Source organism: Lampris incognitus, chromosome 5 (genome assembly GCF_029633865.1).
Source record: "Lampris incognitus isolate fLamInc1 chromosome 5, fLamInc1.hap2, whole genome shotgun sequence".
NCBI classification, from domain to species: domain Eukaryota; kingdom Metazoa; phylum Chordata; class Actinopteri; order Lampriformes; family Lampridae; genus Lampris; species Lampris incognitus.
The window spans coordinates 46429269-46443188 of NC_079215.1; the positions used below are offsets into that span (position 1 = coordinate 46429269).

Below are 13920 nucleotides of genomic sequence, written 5' to 3' on the forward strand. Positions count from 1 at the left end.
GGCTCGCCCACCCCGTGCCGTGGCCCGCCTACCCCACGCCGGCAGCCAATCCGTTCATCAGGGCTGGGCTTAAGTTTGGTGGCCTCCCACGTGCCTGTTGTCAGTTCGTGTTGTAACCTCCCCGCAGTAGCGGCGACTCTCCTCTCACGGTCCTTTTCTCTACGAACTCATCCCAATCCTTGGTTCATGTTTTTCCCTTGCAAGGTTTCCCCGTGGAAGTATCCTGCCTTGTTCCCGTTTGGATTACCCGCGAGTTTTTTTCCCCCTTGGACTTTCCGTTTTTTCCTTGTCGCTCATTGCCTTCCTATTGTAGCAAATTCGGGGGACAACGCAACCACAGGAACTGCCGCGGCCGGGAAGCGAACCGGTATCGCCCGCACCGCAGGAGACATCGCTAACCGCTCGACTAAAGGGTCAGACCCGCGAGCCAGCGTGTCTTATCCATGCACGTTACACTATGTTTGAATAAAGTACGCCAGTTTTCGGCTAATCCCATCTCTGTCTGGTGTCGTGCGCTTGGGGTCTTCCACAAACCCTAACACCTGGTCTACATAAACATAATGGTAACAGCGCATAAACACTTACGCCTACATAAACATTATGGTGAGAGCACACCTCTAAACACAGATGAAAACATGATGACAGCTCATCAACAAATAGGTCTACTTTGTGGAGTTAGAAAACAACGAGACAGGAGACGTGAGAGTAGACTTAGTCGAGGTAGTTTACTAGCTCCAACTTTACATGTCATACGTTCGACAACGACACTGAACTGTGTACCGGAAGTGCATTATCTGACCCCTCGCCTCTTCCCTTAAAGGTACACCGTCCTTTTAGGTGAATGTCTCTAGTTATATAGATGTGGGTCACCACACAGGCCCCCCCAGAATTCACCTACACAAAACAATGCAAAACAGCAAAAGCGCAAGTCATGAACATAAAAATAGACTCTACAACAGAACAGTCAGTGACATAGTGCAAAGTCACGGGGAAAACAAGTGACGAGTCGGGGGGCGGACCCTGCGGCCATAACGGCTGCGCTTCACAGGAGGGGAAACAGAGGCAGGTGCCGGGGCCGACCTAGGAGGGCGTCCCCGCCGCGGGGGTAGGGCCAATTGCATTGGCTCCCCAATGTCCAAGTGAGCGGGCTTGAGACGGTCTATAGCGACCCGCTCCGGCCTGCCCCCCATGTCCACCACAAAGTTCTTATCCCCCGCCTCCAGGACGCGGAAGGGCCCGTCGTATGGGGGCTGCAGCGGGGACCGATGGCTGTCGTGCCTAATGAAGACGTACCTCGCCGATGGCAGATCCTTGGGGACGTAGGACCGGGGGAGGCAGTGTTGAGACATCGGAACGGGAGCGAAGGCACCGGCAGCGCTCCAGGACGCACTGAGGTGAGAGGCGGCCGACCAGGGAGCCGTAGCATCCGGAAGAAACTCCCCCGGAACTCGCAGGGGCTGGCCATACACCAGCTCAGCGGAGGAGGTCTTCCTTCGGGGCCGAACATGACCCATGGGAGCCGGTCCATCCAGTGAGGCTTGCCCGCAGAGCGGCTTTCATGTCCCGATGGAACCGCTCACAAAGTCCGTTGCTCTGCGGGTTGTACGCCGTAGTGCGGTGGATCTTCATCCCCAGGTGCTCAGCGACCGCCGTCCAGAGCTGCGAGGTAAACTGGGAGCCCCGGTCGCTCGTGATGTCACCCGGCGTGCCGAAACGGGCCACCCAGCAGCCGATGAACGCCCGTGCTACCTCTGCTGCCATCGTGGAGGACAAGGGAATAGCCTCTGGCGGCCCTGTCCACAATAGTGAGCAGGAACGTATAACCACGGGAGGGGGGCAGGGGACCCACCAGGTCAACATTGACATGGTTAAACCGCGTCTCTGGAACCACAAACGGCGCCAAAGGGGCCTTGGTATGGCGGTGCACCTTGGCACGCCACACACGAGCCGGCCCAGGCTCTAACATCCTTACGGAGCCCAGGCCAAACAAACTTGACGCTCACCAGCTTGGTCGAGGCCTTCACTCCCGGGTGGGAAAGGCCGTGGACGGTGTCGAAAACTCGGCGCCGCCAGGAAGTAGGCACCAGGGGGCGCGGTTGACCGGTGGAGATGTCACAGAGGAGGGTGGTGTTGACCGCGTCGAACGTCACGTCCTCCAGCCGTAGCACCGTAGGGGTCGACCGGTAGTCTTGAACGGTCGCGTCCTTGGCTAGGTCCGCTGCCATAGCGGCGTAGTCGAGTCCCAAGTGAACGGCGTTAACAACCGCCCGTGAAAGGCAGTCGGCGACGGAGTTATCCTTGCCCGACACGTGTTGTATGTCCGTGGTAAACTCGGAAACCGCCGCGAGATGGCGCTGCTGACGCCCAGACCACGGTTCTGAGGTTTTGGCCATACAGAACGTCAGCGGTTTGTGGTCCACGAATGCGGTGAACTGTCGGCCCTCCAATAGGAACCTAAAGTGTCTGGTTGCGAGGAAGAGACCCAGTAGTCCCCTATCAAAAGGTGCTGTATTTGCGCTCGCTCTCACGGAGTTGTTTACTGAAGAACGCCAACGGCTGCCAGCCCCCCCCCCCACCCACTGCTCACACACGGCCCCCACGGCGTAGTCGGAGGCATCCGTTGTAAGGGCTATGAGGGCGGCAGGCGACGGGTGAGCTAGCAGCGCAGCGTTGGCCAGCGCGGTCTTGGCAGCCACAAAAGCCTCGTCCATCCCCGAAGACCAGTCCAGCTCGTCCTTAGACTTCTTACCCCGCAGGGCCTCATACAGGGGACGCATGATGTGGGCGGCACGGGGCAGGAAACGGTTATAAAAGTTCACCATGCCCAGGAATTCCTGCAGCGACTGTACAGTGCGGGGGAACATGGTGACAGCCTCAACCCTGGCAGGGAGGGGAACGGCCCCCTGTGGAGTGATGTGGTGCCCGAGGAAGGTGATGGACGACTCCCCGAACTGACACTTAGCTGGGTTGATGATGAGGCCGTGTTCGCTGAGCCTGTCAAACAGCTGTCTGAGGTGCGTCATGTGTTCCTCCGCCGACGCGCTGGCCACGAGGATGTCGTCTAAGTACACAAACAAAAATGGCATGTTGCGGAGCACAGAATCCATAAGGCGCTGAAACGTCTGCGCCGCCCCTTTAAGGCCGAAAGGCATACGTAAAAACTCAAAGAGCCCAAAGGGTGTGATGACAGCCGTTTTTGGGACATCCAGTGGGTGGACCGTCACTTGGTGATACCCCCGCACTAAGTCGATTTTGGAATAGATGGCAGCACCCGCCAGGTGGGTAGAGAAATCTTGTATGTGCGGTATGGGGTACCGGTCGGGGGTCGTGGCATTGTTTAGGCGACGGTAGTCCCCGCACGGGCGCCAACCCCCGGTGGCCTTAGTAACCATGTGAAGAGGGGAAGCCCACGGGCTGTCAGAACGGCGGACAATGCCGAGGCGCTCCATAGTCGAAAACTCCTCCCTGGCTATTGCGAGCTTGGCCGAGTCGAGGCGTCGGGCCCGGGCGTAAACTGGGGGGCCCACTGTGGTGATATGATGTTCCACGCCTTGCTTGGCCACCGCCGAGGAGAAGGTGGGTGTGGTGAGCTCGGGGAAATTTGCGAGCAGGCGTTGGTATGGATCCCCGGTGGAGAGTGTGTTAGCGAGGCACAGCGCTCCAGCGCCCCCAAGCGTGCAGGGGTATGACGCAAAAGAGACGGCATCAATCACGCGACAGTTTTTAATATCCACCAGCAGGTTGAAAGCACAGAGGAAATCCGCACCTAGGAGCGGGGTGGATACAGCAGCCATCACAAAGTCCCAGCCGAAACGTCGGCCGCCAAAACACACGTCCACATGTCTGATACCGTACGTCCGAATGGACGTCCATCTGGGGGCCGTGACTGTCGGTCATCGTGTCCACAGCTTGTGCTGGTAGTATGCTGCGTTGAGCGCCAGAGTCAACCAGCAGCCGCCGGCCCGACAAGGAGTCTCTGATGAACAACAGCGTGCAGTCACGGCCGGCGCCCATAGCCGTTAACGAGCGCCGGCCTTGGCGTTTCCCTGAACCCTGTAACTGCAGGGTTTGCGACACCGTTTTGCTTTTGCCCCAAACCTGGCATGGTAATAACAGAGCCCGTCGTCAGGTTGGCGGCAGGCTGTCACCGCAGCCGCGGTGTCCATATAGTCGTACACAGGTGGTGGTGGGGCGGTCTGGTGGGGTAGCAGGGCATGCACAAACTGTTGCCGGTTGGCCAGGAAAACCCTGTCTGCTTCAGCAGCCAGAGAACGGTAGTCCTTGGAGGCGGCGAGAGGAGAACTGGCCAGTGCTGTGCGTACAGGTGCGGGGAGCTGCCTCAGAAAAATGTGTGTGAAAAGAAAGGCCGGATCAGCCGATCCCAGCACAGACAGCATTTTTTCCATTAACTCAGACGGTTTGCCGTCGCCGAGGCCATTCAGGGACAGTAAACGGTCTGCCTTCTCCAGCTCCGACAGTTCAAATAGTTTCAGGAGGAATGTCTTTATAGCATCGTACTTGCCAGCAGCTGGCGGAGCTTCCAACAGTGTCATTGCTCGCGCCGTTGTCGATGCGTCTAACGCCGCCACTACGTGGAAGTACTGCGTTGCATCCTGCGTTATCCCTCTCAGCTGGAAGTGGGCTTCCACATGTTGAAACCACGGCCGTGGATTATGCAGCCAAAAGTCGGGTAGCTTCACAGTAGCGGTGTAAATGCTAGCGTTAGCAATAGCCATGTTGTTAGCACCGACGTCGTCGTTGTCAGACATACTCGTATTAGTAGTTCGATCACGTCGGGGTCACCAATGTGGAGTTAGAAAACAACGAGACAGGAGACGTGAGAGTAGACGTAGTCGAGGTAGTTTACTAGCTCCAACTTTGCATGTCATACGTTCGACAACGACACTGAACTGTGTACCGGAAGCGGAAGTGCATTATCTGACCCCTCGCCTCTTCCCTTAAAGGTACACTGTCCTCTTAGGTGAATGTCTCTAGTTATATAGATGTGGGTCACCACAACTTAAACATAATGGTGACAGCACACCAACATATAGGCCTACATAAACATAATGGTAACAGTGCACCAACACGTATATGAGCACCACACATCAACAAGTCAAATAAATAATAAATAAGTTGTACTTACATCATAGGCGCACTCTCCGGGCTTTTCGTTGTGCGAAGTCGTCAATTAAGCCATTAAGATCCAGCTGGCGGGCACGAGCATTCTCAATTGAGAGCGTGACGACTCCAGACAAACAAAAAAAATAGGCCTACATAAACATTATGGTGACAGCACACCTCTAAACATAGATGAAAACATAATGACAGCACACCAACACATAAGTCTACATAAACATAATGGTAACAGCGCACCAACACATAGGCCTACTTAAACATATTGGTGACAGCACACCTCTAAACACAGACGAAAACATAATAGTGACAGCACACCAACACGTACATAAGCACCGCACATTGACAAGTCAAATAAATAATAAATAAGTTCTATTTACATCATAGACGCACTCTCCTGGCTTTTCGCTGTGCGAAGTCGTCAATTAAACCATTAAGATTCAGCTGGCGGGCACGAGCATTCTCAACTGAGAGCGTGGCGACTCCAGATAAACGGGCCTGTCCCATTGCGCTCCTCAGATACGACTTGATGAGCTTCAGTTTTGAAAAAGATTGTTCTGCAGTTGCAACAGTCCCTGAAAATGTTAAACATGTAAAGACTTCCCCAAGGCTTGCAGCGATGCAGTTGTTGTCCACGATCACCATATTGGCGTTTGAGATATTCAAACAAACACGGAGTGACACGAGTTGCATGCTGAGGTGATATCATTTTTGTAAATATCACACAACTTGCTTACTTGCTCAAAAAGTTAATCACTCTGCGTCTGCTAAACGTCCGTCTTGACAAAGTTCATCGAAATGCCCTTTCACCGTCCTCCGTCGAGTATCCTCGAAGGTTTTTCTCACCCCCCAATTTTGCGGGTATATAAGGCTCGCTCCACCGGCCCCTTCACCTCCGTGGGCTGGGCTCAGTGCAGTTGCGCTGCCTGCTTTGGCCATATTCGGCCGTACAGGGCGTGCCCCAAATCATCACGGGCCCCTATGCAGCTGCTTACCCTGCATATATGGTAGTTACGCCCCTGAACCAACAATTACACACTGACTGCCAGCAAATCAAATCAACAAACGTAGCAGAACACGAAATATCACCTGGTACAACCTACCCTATAGCGTTACCCTGTCCACAAACATTGGTAGGCTGTTTTTTGTACTTCTGGTTAAGTGCTTTACCCAGGACAATCAACTGAGGGAGATATTCAATAGGAACACCATCAAAATGAGTTACAGCTGCATGCCTTACTATCAACAAATAATATCATCCCATAACACAAGAAATATGAACAAATCAATGACACCTTCATCACAACCGGACTCCCCCAACTGCAACTGCCGTATGCAACACTCATGCCCCCTTAAAGGAAAATGCCAGACGAAGAAAGTTATTTACCAAGCTACGGTGATGAGAGATGACAACGGCAAAATAAAGACATACGCCGGTCTAACAGAGGGAACGTTCAAAAAGAGGTTTAATGCACCCACGTGTAGCTTTAGAAACAACCGTTTAAAGAATGTAACATCTTTATTTGGTCATTGGCGGGCAGAAACATTAATTATTCAACCACCTGGATAATCCTCTCAAAAAACAAAGCATAGTCAACCAGTAGTAAAATGTGCAATCTATGTCTAACTGAAAAATAATTTATCATTTGCAAACCAGAAATGTCCACATTGGATAACAGGAATGAATTGGCCAGCAGTTGCAGACATTGGTATAAGCACCTATTTTGTAATTATAAATAAATCATGCCAACAGACAAACCCCAACTCCAGACAACTCCGCACAAATCCCCCTCCCCATTGGACCGTTAGCGATCACGTGTTTTTGAATTTTTGAACGTCGCACCTCTCCCTTCCCCATGGTTGATGTTAGATCCAACTGGGTGTAGGCACGGAAGTAGCCGTGATTGGCTGTTGCGTCGGCCAACAGACAGCGCGGAACCCCGAAGCGCACTGACTTGAAACAAACGATGTGCACTGAAACATTTAGCTAGCTAGGTTACAACTGACCTTAACATTGCCAGGTCGTACTGTAACCCTAGCCCTAACCCTAATCCTAACCTTACCGCTATTGCTATGGCTAGCTAACTAATGTTAACTTCATTTGCCCCAACTATTGCTCTATCTGTCGGTCTGGCCCTCAGTGCGATTCGAGGTTCCGCATTGTCTATTGGCCGACGCAACAGCCAATCACGGCCACGTCCGTGCCTACACCCCGTTGGATCTAGCATCAACACTTCCCCATTGGACGGTGTGCATCTGGTATGCATGACGAGGCAGTAAATAGTATGTTCTTTCCCGTGTAGCTCTATTGACAGTTGATGATTGCTTATTGCATGAAAGAGGCTTGTACTGTCTCATAAAGAATTTACTTGACTCACTGGATTATAGATAGATAGATAGATAGATAGATAGATAGATAGATAGATAGATAGATAGATAGATAGATAGATAGATAGATAGATAGATAGATAGATAGATAGATAGATAGATAGATAGATAGATAGATAGATAGATAGAGATAGATAGATAGATAGATAGATAGATACATATATACACATATAAATACATACATATGTGTGTGCATATACACACACACACACACACACACACACATTTATTTTGCATACACATGCAGAGCTCCAACCATTCTATTAATAGACTTTTTTGCAGCATGTAAGCCTGATTGTTGCAAAACGTGAGGCCTAAGGAAAACATTGAAATTGGAAGGAAGATTGAGAAGGGAAGGGAGCTATGAGGCAAAGAAAACAGCTGTGTCTGTGCTCTTGTTTCTGTGCTTGTGTGCATGTGTGCGTGTGTGTGTGTGTGTGTGTGTGTGTGTGTGCATGTGCACAAGCGTGCACATGTGCTCCGATAATGGCATTTCTGGATATATCCCAAGTTATTACTGTAAATCAGGCAGGCTTTCAAGACCTCTAACACAAAGTAACAGTCCCTAACAGCAGCCCTGGGCTGCCATATAGAAATTACATGAATATGGATTCAACGGGGGGGGGGGGGGTGGAGAGGAGTGGACAGATAGGTGGCGGAATGGAGGGACAGGCCCAAAGAAGGGGGTGGAGGAAGAAGAATAATTACGAGGATAGGACAGATATAGTGGATTGAACGTGAAAATGCAGTGGATTGGAGACGGAAAGACACACACACACACACACACACACACACACACACACACACACACACACACACACACACACACACACACACACACACACACACACACACACACACACACACACAGGTAGCTGGAGGTTAAGTATGGAGGCATGGAGAGTGGTGGTGGATAATAATATCCAGGTATCAGGAGGTATATGGAGTGTGTGTGTGAATGTGTGTGCATGTGTGCATGTGTGTGTGTGTGTGTGTGTGTGTGTATTGGGAGGCAGGATTAAGGTCTGGAATGTCAGGAATAGAGTGGATGAGTTGGAGGGAGGGCAAAAAAGAGAGACGTAAGCTGTTTTAAATGAAGCGCACGACTTTAACAACATGAGCCTAATGCTGAGTCATACAAAAGTAAGCACTGATGTGTGAGACAAGAAAATTCATGGAAAGGACAGACCAGGGTGAGGTACACCAACCATTTTCCCTCAAGCAGGAGACCTCAGCAAATGGGTGATTGTGAGCAAAAAAAAAAAAAAGTTTCCATTGATCCCTCCATCCATCCATACTCCATTCTGGTTTAATGTAATTCAGGATCCTGGGGGCTGGAGTCTATGTCAGCATGCATTGGGCAGAAGATATGGAGACACCCTGGACAGGCCACCAGTCCATCACAGGGACCACATACACACAGTCCTCACACGCCATTCATACCATATGGGCAGTATATTAGTTCACCTGGTATGCATGTCTGTGGCCCATGGGAGGAAAGCCACACAAAAATGGGGGAACATGAACCCTTCAAACAGGTGGGCTGCAATTGAAATGAGGACCCTTTTGCTGTGAGGCAACAGTGCTGACCACTCACTAGCTTATCTTTTTTTTTTATTTCCCCCCTTTTTCTCCCCAATTGTATCCGGCCAATTACCCCACTCTTCCGGGCCGTCCCGGTAGTTGCTCCATCCCCTCTGCCGATCCGGGGAGGGCTGCAGACTACCACATGCCTCCTCCGATACATGTGGAGTCGCCTGCCGCTTCTTTTCACCTGAGAGTGAGGAGTTTCACCAGGGGGGGACGTAGCGCGTGGGAGGAGCTCGCTATTCCACCCAGTTCCCCCTCCTCCATGGACAGGCGCCCCGACCCACCAGAGGAGGCGCTAGCGCAGCGACCAGGACACACACCCACATCCAGCTTCCCACCCACAGACACGGTGTCTGTGGAGACGCACGACCCTACTTATATGTTTTTGAATGGAACCTATTCTGTTTCCCTGTCACAATGATTCTCAGGTATTCCATTCTTAGCCAGTCACAGCTATATATATATATATATATATATATATATATATATATATATATATATATATATATAACACAGAAACATGATCACAGAAGAGTGTATAGACGGTGCGAGCTGTTGCATGACTCTCCTCCAGCACATCTAATCTGTATCAAAGACTCCAACTTCTTTTTTAACTGGGATTTCATACTTCAAAGTAAATTGAAATCCATGTACAAACATACCTACACATGTACGCGCGCACACACATTCACGCGCACACACGCATGCGCGTTCACACATCTCCTGCCTGCAGATGTGATGTATTTGCAAGTGTTACGGAGTAAAAGTGTTGAGGAAGTGCTGCGGTTGCATGTGTTCCGGCTGTGTGTACAGCCCAGAGCCAGTCATCTATTCCCGCAACCTTCCTTTAGTCAATGCAGCGGAGCACTCGAAGAGCACTCCGAGCCTGTGAACACAGCTCTCAAGGCTTGGGCAGGGACCAGCCCTCTGCGTCAGCATGTCTTGCTGTCAGCTGGTCTTTCTTATTACCTCGCCTTCTTCTCCTTCTTCTCCTTCTTCTCTGGATCTCTGTGGCAAAGTTTTTTTTGTTTTTGTTTTTTCCTAAATGTTATTTTATTGTGTGTGTGTGTGTGTGTGTGTGTGTGTGTGTGTGTGTGTGTGTGTGTGTTACAGTGTAAATGCATATTGTAACGTGCATGAATAAGTAGACACGTTGGTCATTGACTAACGGGTAGGACCCTTTAGTCCACTGGTTAACGTTGTCGCTTACGGAGTGGGGAACACGGGGTCGCGTCCCAGCTGTGGTGGTTCCCGGACTGCCCCTCGAATTCGCTACAATATGGTGTGTGTGTGGGTGTGTGTGTGTTTTTAGGGTGTCAGCGGGTAGACGTGACATGCTGCATACAGTTACACTTTAAACAGCTGCGGTGCTATCTGACATGAGGGTCGCGCGCGCGTGTGTGGATTAGTGTTTACATGGGTTTTTTTTAGCTTTTTCTTCCTTTTTTTTTCATAAAAAAACATCCCTCCATTATCCGAACCGCTTATCCTGCTCTCAGGGTCGCGGGGATGCTGGAGCCTATCCCAGCAGTCATCGGGCGGCTGGCGGGGAGAGAGACCTTATAGAAAAACAAAACAAGTAAAATACAACACACAAATGTTAAACCAATAAGGAAAATAAAAGTGAGGTGAGTCCAGGTAGCCAACACGGGAATCGCCAGTTCGAATCCCCGTGTTACCTCCGGCTCGTCCCTACACATGGCCCACATACACGCAGACACGGCCGATTGTTGCACTGTGCACTGCAACAACTGGCTGTGTCTGCGGGTGGGAAGCCAGATGTGGGGCGCCTGTTCGGGGGGGGGGCGGGGGAATAGCGTGATCCTCCCACGCGCTACGTCCCCCTGGCGAATCTCCTCACTGTCAGGTGAAAAGAAGCGGCTGGCGACTCCACATGTATCGGAGGAGGCATGTGGTAATCCGCAGCCCTCCCCGGATCGACAGAGGGGGTGGAGCAGCGGACCGGGACGGCTCGGAAGAGTGGGGTAACTGGCCAAGTTTAATTGGGGGAGAAAAAAAGGGGCGGGGGGGAGATCTCTCCAACACACCGACCTCAACAGAATCAAAGAGAATAAGCATTAAAAATTAAACATCAGAAAGACAAGACAGAAAACAGTGAGGTAACCTGCAGGCTTTTATCACAGTTTCCAGCCTACAGGTGTGTGTGTGTGTGTGTGTGTGTGTGTGTGTGTGTGTGTGTGTGTGTGTGTGTGTGTGTGTGTGTGTGTGTGTGTGTCCTGCGTCCTAGTGTTAGGACGCAGATACAAAGCAAATATTCTCCACATTGTTATCCAGTGACATTGCAAAACTATCAAGGAGAGAGAGAGAGAGAGAGAGAGAGAGAGAGAGAGAGAGAGAGAGAGAGAGAGAGAGAGAGAGAGAGAGAGAGAGAGAGAGAGAGAGAGAGACGGCGGGCAATGAGGAAGGCGAGGAAGAGCGAGGCATCAGATATGTATTAATGCCATATGCTACATGTGTCCTGTGTCTTTCGGAACGGTGCAGGTTGGAAAGACATGGCAACATGAAGCCTACCGTATCACTCTCAGAATAGAAGGCATAAACACACACACACACACACACACACACACACACACACACACACACACACACACACACACACACATACAAACTTCTGCTAATTTCACACTTTGCTGTGTGTTCATTTGACTGTTTAGCGCGGCAGCGTGTCTCTGTCGGTAGCGGTGTCACGTCATGTGTGTCCTTGTGAGTTAAGCATGCGTTATCGTACGCATGCATTTATGTGTGTGTGTGCGTGTGTGTATAAGTGATGAGTGTGTGTGTGCGTGTGTGTGTGTTTGTGTGCGTGTGTATAAGTGATGACTGTGTGTGTGTGTGTGTGTGTGTGTGTGTGTGTGTGTGTGTGTGTTGAGCCTGTGAGTCAGCCCAGTGGTTTTTCTACAGTGCTACAGTGCCACCTACAGCCAGCCTTGTGTCCGGAGGAAGACCTCGGAGCCTGGCCGCTTCAAACCGGCTGCGGCCTTCCGTTCACTCTCACCGTGGGATCCCAGCGCCGCCACTGCTTCCTTCCTTTGTGTTCGTGTGTTTGTGTAGTATGTGTGTGTGTGTGTGTGCGTGTGCTTATTAAGAGCGGTTGCCCATGTGTGTAGCTTTTCATTCTCTGTCTGACAACGCAAATGCCATGCCACTACAGAAATGGCCCTTTTGTCGTCCAGACCTTTCCCCTCCTTTATCTCGTCCTCCTCCTCCTCCTCTTCTCTTTTCCGACCCTCTGACTCACCGCCGGGCCAACGTTTTTGTCCCCATCTCTTCCTCACTACTCTCTCAGATTATCCACTTCAGGATAACATTATTTTTTATGCTTTGTCCTCTGTCAGAATACTGTCTTCTTGACTCACAAGATGAAGTGTGAACCCCGCAACATCAGCACACCTCATCTCCTGCTGGACCCGTTTTAATTTGAGCGTAAAATCTTCAAATTCTTTACTAACACATAAACACATTTTAACATTTCCAGCAAAATAAGTCAAAATGCAAATGTTTTTTTCTTATTTATTTCTCCCCTTTTCCTCCCCAATTCTATCTGGCCGATTACCCCACTCTTCCAAGCCGTCAGAGTCGCTGCTCCACCCCCTCTGCAGACTACCACATGCCTCCTCCGATACACGTGGAGTCGCTAGCCGCTTCTTTTCACCTTACAGTGAGGACTTTTGCCAGGGGGACGTAGCGTGTGGGAGGATCACGCTATCCCCCCCAGCCCCCCGAACAAGCCCCCTGACCAACCAGAGGAGACGCTAGTGCAGCGACCAGGACACATACCCGCATCCGGCTTCCCACCCGCAGAGACGGCCAATTGTGTCCATAGGGACGCCCGACCAAGCCAGAGGTAACATGGGGATTCGAACCGGCGATCCCCGTGTTGGTATGTAATGGAATTGACCGCTATGCTATCCAGACTCCCAAGTCAAACCAACTGTTTTTATGAAAAAGTGGGAGACAATGGCAACATCAGAATCAGAATTGTCTTTATTGGCCAACTATGTTTGCACATGCAAAGAATGTGGTTCCGGTGTAGTGGCTCCCAGTGTACTTACACGTCATAACAACGCGTCAGTCTTCACGAACACATACAAGGAATGACTATACAGAGCTGAAACCCCGTTTCCTCGAACTGTAAACGAGAAACAAATAGTGCAAAGAAGTGAGGAGTGCAATGAGTGCTCAGATAAATATGAGACGGCTAAAGCAAGTTACTTTATATACGCATGCGTGATAAGATGATTAAGCATGGATGATTAAGAGGATCAGCATGGCCGTTGCGCAAGGATGACACGCAAATTCGTGAAGCGTTCTCAATTTGTAGACGGCACGGTGGCGCAGTTTGTTAGCGCTGTCGCCTCACAGCGAGAAGGTCCTGGGTTCGAACCCCGGGGTTGTCCAACCTTGGGGGGGGGTCATCCTCTGTGTGGAGTTTGCATGTTCTCCCCGTGTCGGCGGTGGGTTTCCTCGGGGGGGGGGCTCCGATCAAAAGACATGCATGTTAATGTGCCCCTGACTGAGGCAGTGGAAAGAAGGACTGGGGTTGCCCCCCACCTCCCCCTGCAGGGCGGCTGCCCACTGGGTTAAAACGCAGAAGGAGAATTTCCCCACGGGTATTAATAAAGTAAAGGCTAGCATTGAACTATTGTCTTTGTACAGGATCACTACTAGACCACAGGTAACGATATCTTAACAAGGCCATCTACGTTGAGTTCTTCTTCACCCCTTGCCGCCGTTGTTTGCATCTCTTAACTCGCTATTCTCTTTCCGTCTTCTTCTTCTTCTTCT

The 13920-nt window shown here is 50.8% G+C and overlaps 1 non-coding gene across 1 annotated transcript; it reads left to right on the forward strand.

The window, feature by feature from the left end:
* The first annotated feature begins 13351 nt into the window (after positions 1–13351).
* LOC130113570 (U6 spliceosomal RNA) lies at positions 13352–13454 on the forward strand. The gene has a single exon (XR_008810335.1). It is a non-coding gene; the product is annotated as a U6 spliceosomal RNA (small nuclear RNA).
* The last annotated feature ends 466 nt before the right edge of the window (positions 13455–13920 follow it).